Source organism: Hippopotamus amphibius, chromosome X, assembly GCF_030028045.1.
Source record: "Hippopotamus amphibius kiboko isolate mHipAmp2 chromosome X, mHipAmp2.hap2, whole genome shotgun sequence".
Lineage (NCBI taxonomy): Eukaryota > Metazoa > Chordata > Mammalia > Artiodactyla > Hippopotamidae > Hippopotamus > Hippopotamus amphibius.
In genome coordinates this window covers 117676387-117682386 of record NC_080203.1, presented here as the reverse complement: position 1 = coordinate 117682386, position 6000 = coordinate 117676387, and positions in this window count along the sequence as shown.

Here is a 6000-nt window from a genome sequence, read left to right as displayed (position 1 = left end):
TGTTCCACAAAAAAAGCAGATAGTTCACCTTCCAACTCAAATGATGGCGTAAATACTTTTCCTTGAGACAGCCACTGTACTTTGGTATGCCCTCAAAGTTCTTATGTGTACTTTCTTTCCATTTTGTCACACAAAATATGAACAAGATATGTATTCAAGGGTTGAGATTTAATTAATATTTTTAGAACTTCATCAAGTACATTCTTAAGTGAAACTAGCATTTTCTCTTTACAGTGTGGCAATACAAAATATAGTGACTACTAGCATTGTTTGATACCACTGCCTTGCTTCATGCTAAGAAGCCAGCAGTTTTATCCACCATTGCTTTTGTACTATCATCACAAATGTCAAATGGTGGAAAAGGCAAATAACATCTTAGTATTATTATGGAAATAGTTTTGACCTCCAGGACCCTCAGAAAGGGCCTTGGGAATCCCTAGGGGTTTGTGGACCACATTTTGAGAAACACTGCTCTAAACTTTTGCAAATGGCCAGCCCTCCCAGGATGTAAAATATAGCTACTGGCACACGTGGGAGGAGAGCCGAAGTCTTTTTCACACAGGGCAATTTGCCTTACTTTTTGGAACCTGAGATGGACTTTTTATTTCTTGGTGGAACTGAAGGCATCTGGCTTGGGAACATGATTATTCTCCACTCACCTTTAAACTGCCTCAGCTCTTACTAAGTCTCTGGCAGTGATATGTTGATTTTGTGAACTTAAAGCCCACAGGAGCCAGAGGAATGACAGATCAGATTCCCTTAAACGAGAAATAAAATCCAGGAGGCTGGCAGCAGGACTTAAGGCTCCTGCTCCCTCCGACCTTTGGTGTTATTCTGGTAGAATGACTGCTTCTGGGCCAGATGGCATGTGGCTTAAGCGAAGATGTCTCAACCTGTTTCCTAGCATTAATTGTGCACATTGATACTTCCTCATTGTGCAGTCCATAATTCTTCATCATCAACCTCATTTAGATTTTTTTTTGAGGCAGCTGAATTCTAATAAGCCTCCATGAATCCAAGCAATTTCAAAAGGTCCAATTTCTCTTAAATCTCCAAGTTCAAACCTTTTTATATCCAATCATTGTTACAGGCAGACAGACACCGAGTCTCTCTTTTGTCGATCGAACTTAAGTCTAGCAACTTTTAAGAGCAGTGAGATTGAAGGACAGAGTCTCTATGCCCTGAAGGAGGTGGTTGAATGGAAGCCCATTTAACTTTTTGTTTAAAGGCACTAAATAAGGATCAGTTTGTAAAGGCAGCTTTTCTAGTGTGGCAAAGATAGTTTCTTAAATCTGATGCAGATAAGTGGAGGGTCAATACCCTTTATCTTCTAAACAGTTTCACCAAAAAAATATTTATTAAGGGCTTTCAGGTCAGGCTTCTCAGCTATAAACAAGCAAATAACTCCAAGCAGAGCTATTGGAAGTGCTGAACCAGAGCAGCTCCTGAGTGGGGGTTGTCTAGAAGTTAACATTGCTTGTCTATACTAAAGTATGCTTTCATGACTCAAAAGCTGAACTTAGAATTTATTTCTAAAATAATCTGAGGGAGAAGAAAGATGACAGCGAAGTAGAAGGACATGGAATGCATCTCTCTCCACAGGCACATCACGAATACATCAAAAGATGCAATAATTCCCACAGAGAACCAGCTGAACACCAGCAGACAACCTCAGACACTAGAAATGGAATGCAAAGATCCTGACATGACTGGTATTTGTTTGACTCAACACCCTGCCATTAGTCTGGGGCTTGGACAGTCTTCTTTAAACCCCTTTATTGCCAGGACAAGCAACCTCTGAAGTCTGGACTGCTCCATCAGAAGTCAAGTAGGAGGCTCTGGGGAGGGAGTACTGAATCCAGTATGCTAGACTGCTAGGGAGTCCTCAGACACAGGGAAGATTAACTGCAGAGAACTCTCACAGAGCCCTGTATCAGAGTCTAAGACTTGGCTTCTTTCGACTGTCTGCAACTACCAGTGCTGGACACCTCACACCAAACTACAAACGAGACAGGAACACAGACCCACCCATCACCACACAGACTACCTAAAGCCATATTAACCTCACAGATACCCTAAAACACACTACCTGACATGGCCCTGCTCATCAGAGAGAAAAGACACAGAGCCACACACCAGAAAGCAGACACCAGACCCCCCCACCAGGAAGCCTACTCAAGACACTGGACAAACCCCACCACAGGGGGCAGAGGGCAGAAACAAGAGGAATTACTACTAGGCAGCATAGAGAAAGGAGAGAGCAAATTCTATAAATTAGACAAGATGAGAAAACAAAGAAACACCTTGCAGGCAGAGGAGCAGGAAAAAACCCCACAAGACCAAATAAATGAAGAGGAAATAGGAAAATTGCCTGAAAAAGAATTCAGAGTAATGACAGTAAAAAATGATTCAAAATCTCAACAACAAAATAGGGAAAATACAAGAAACAGTTCATAAGGACTCAGAAGAACTAAAGAGCAAACAAACAGTAATGGACAACAAAATAACGGAAATTAAAAATACTCTAGATGGTATAAACAGCAAAATAACTGAGGCAGAAGAACGAATAAGTGAGTTGGAAGATAGAATGGGGGAAATAGCTGCCACAGAGCAGGAAAAAGAAAAAAGAATAAAAAAATTGGAAGACAGTCTCAGAGACCGTGGTGACAACATTAAGCGCACCAACATTTGAATCATAGGCATCACAGAAGAAGAAGAAAAAAAGAAAGGGTCTGAGAGAATATTTGAAGAGGTTATAGTGGAAAACTTCCCCAACATGGGAAAGGAAATAATTAATCAAGTCCAAGAAGTGCAGAGAGTCCCATACAGAATAAACCCAAGGAGAAATACACCGAGGCACATATTAATCAAACTATCGAAAATTAAACACAAAGAAAAAATATTAAAAGCAGCAAGGGAAAAGCAACAAATAACATATAAGGGAAAACCCATAAGGATAACAGCTGACCTTTCTACAGAAACTCTGCAGGCCAGAAGGGAATGGCAGGATATACTGACAGTCCTGAAAGAGAAAAACCTACAGCCAAGAATACACTACCCAGCAAGAATCTCATTCAGATTCGATGGAGAAATCAAAAGCTTTCCAGACAAGCAAAAGTTGAGAGAATTCAGCACCACCAAACCAGCCTTACAACAAGTGCTAAAGGAACTTCTCTAAGTAGGAAACACAAGAAAAGGAAAACACCTACAAAAACAAACCCAAAACAATTAAGAAAATGGTAATTGGAACACACATGTCAATACTCACCTTAAATGTAAATGGATTAAATGCTCCAACGAAAAGACACAAACTGGCTGAATGGATACAAAAACAAGACCCTTCTATGTGCTGCTGACAAGAAACCCACTTCCGACCAAGGGACACATATAGACTGAAACAAAAGGGATGGAAAAAGATATTCCATGCAAATGGAAGTCAAAAGAAAGCTGGAGGAGCAATACTCATATCAGACAAATTAGACTTGAAAGTAAAGACTATTCCAAGAGACAAGGAAGGACACTCCATAATGATCAAGGGATCCATCCAAGAAGAACAGATCACAATGGTAAATATCTATGCCCCCAACATAAGAGCACCTCAATACATAAAGCAAATGCTAACAGCCATAAAAGGGGACATCGACAGTAACACAATAATAGTAGGAGACTTGAACACCCCACTTACATCAATGGACAGATCATCCAAACAGAAAATCAATAAGGACACACAAGCTTTAAATGACATATTAGACCATCTCGACTTAATTGATATTTATAGGACATTCCATCCAAAAACGACAGAATACACTTTCTTCTCAAGTGCACACGGAATATTTTCCAGGATAGATCACATCTTGGGTCACAAATCAAGCCTCGGTAAATTCAAGTAAATTGAAATCATAACAAGCATCTTCTCCAACCACAACACCTTGAGGCTAGATTTCAATTACAGGGAAAAAACTGTAAAAAATACAACCACATGGAAGCTAAATAATACTCTATTAAACAACCAAGAAGTCACTAAAGAAATTATAGGAAATCAAAAAATATCTAGAAACAAACAACAATGAAAACACAACAACCCCAAACCTATGGGATGCAGCAAAAGCAGTTCTAAGAGGGAAGTTTATAGCAACACAGTCCTACCTCAAGAAACAAGAAAAATCTCCAATAAGCAACCTAACCTTATACCTAAAACAATTAGAGAAAGAAGAACAAAGAAACCCCAAAGTGAGCAGAAGGAAAGAAATCATAAAGATCAGATCAGAAATAAATGAAAAAAAATGGAGGAAACAATAGCAAAGATCAGTGAAACTAAAAGCTGGTTCTTTGTGAAGATTAATAAAATTGATAATCCGTTAGCCAGACTCATCAGGAAAAAAAGGGAGAAAATTAGATCAACAGAATTAGAAATGAAAAAGGAGAAGTAACAACTGACTGCAGAAATACAAAAGATCATGAGAGACTACTACAAACAATTAGATGCCAATAAACTGGATAACCTGGAAGAAATGGATAAATTCTTAGGAAAGTACAATCCTCCAAGACTGAACCAGGAAGAAACAGAAAATATGAGCAGAACAAGCACAAGCACTGAAATTGAGACTGTGATTAAAAATCTCCCAAAAAATGAAAGCCCAGGGACAGATGGATTCACAGGCGATTTCTATCAAACATTTAGACAAGAGTTAACACCTATCCTCCTCAAACTCTTCCAAAATATAACAGAAGGAGGAACACTCCCAAACTCATTCTACAAGGCCACCATCACCCTGATACCAGAACCAGACAAAGATGACACACAAAAAATTACAGGCCAATATCACTGATGAATATAAATGCAAAAATCCTCAACAGAATACTAGCTAACAGAATCCAAGAGCACATTAAAAAGATCATACACCATGATCAAGTGGGGTTTATCCCTGGAATGCAAGGATTCTTCAATATACGCAAATCAACCAATGTAATACATCATATCAACAAATTGAAGAATAAAAGCCATATGATCATCTCAATAGATGTGGAAAAAGCTTTTGACAAAATTCAACATCCATTTATGATAAAAACTCTCCAGAAAATGGGCATAGAAGGAAGTTACCTCAACATAATAAAAGCCATATGTGAGAAACTAACAGCCAACATCATTCTCAATGGTGAAAAACTGAAAATATTCCCTCTAAGAACAGGAACGAGACAAGGGTGCCCACTCTCACCATTATTATTCAACATAGTTTTGGAAGTTTTAGCCACAGCAATAAGAGAAGAAAATGAAATAAAAGGAATCCATATTGGAAAAGAAGAAGTAAAATTGTCACTCCTTGCAGATGACATGATATTATACATAGAAAACCCTAAAGGTGCTACCAGAAAACTGCTAGCACTAATTGATGAATTTAATAAAGTAGCAGGACACAAAATTAATGCACAGAAATCACTTGCATTCCTATACACTAACAATGAAAAAGCAGAAAGAGAAATTAAGGAAACTCTCCCATTTACCATTGCAACAAAAAGAATAAAATACCTAGGAATAAACCTGCCTAAGGAAGCAAAAGAGTTGTATGCAGAAAACTGTAAGACACTTATGAAAGAAATCAAAGAGGATACAAACAAATGGAGAGACATACCATGTTCCTGGATTGGAAGAATCAACATTGTGAAAATGACTATATTACCCAAAGCAATTTACACATTGAATGCAATCCCTATCAAATTACTAATGGCATTTTTCAAAGAACTGGAACAAGAAATCTTACGATTTGTATGGAAATGCAAAAGACCCCGAATAGCCAACGCAATCTTGAGAAGGAAAGATGGAGTTGGTGGAAATAGGCTTCTTGACTTCAGACTATACTACAAGGCTACAGTGATCAAGACAGTATGGTACTGACAAATAACACAAATATAGATCAATGGAAGGGAATAGAGAGCCCAGAGATAAACCCAAGCACACATGGGCACCTTATCTTTGACAAAGGAGGCACGAATATACAATGG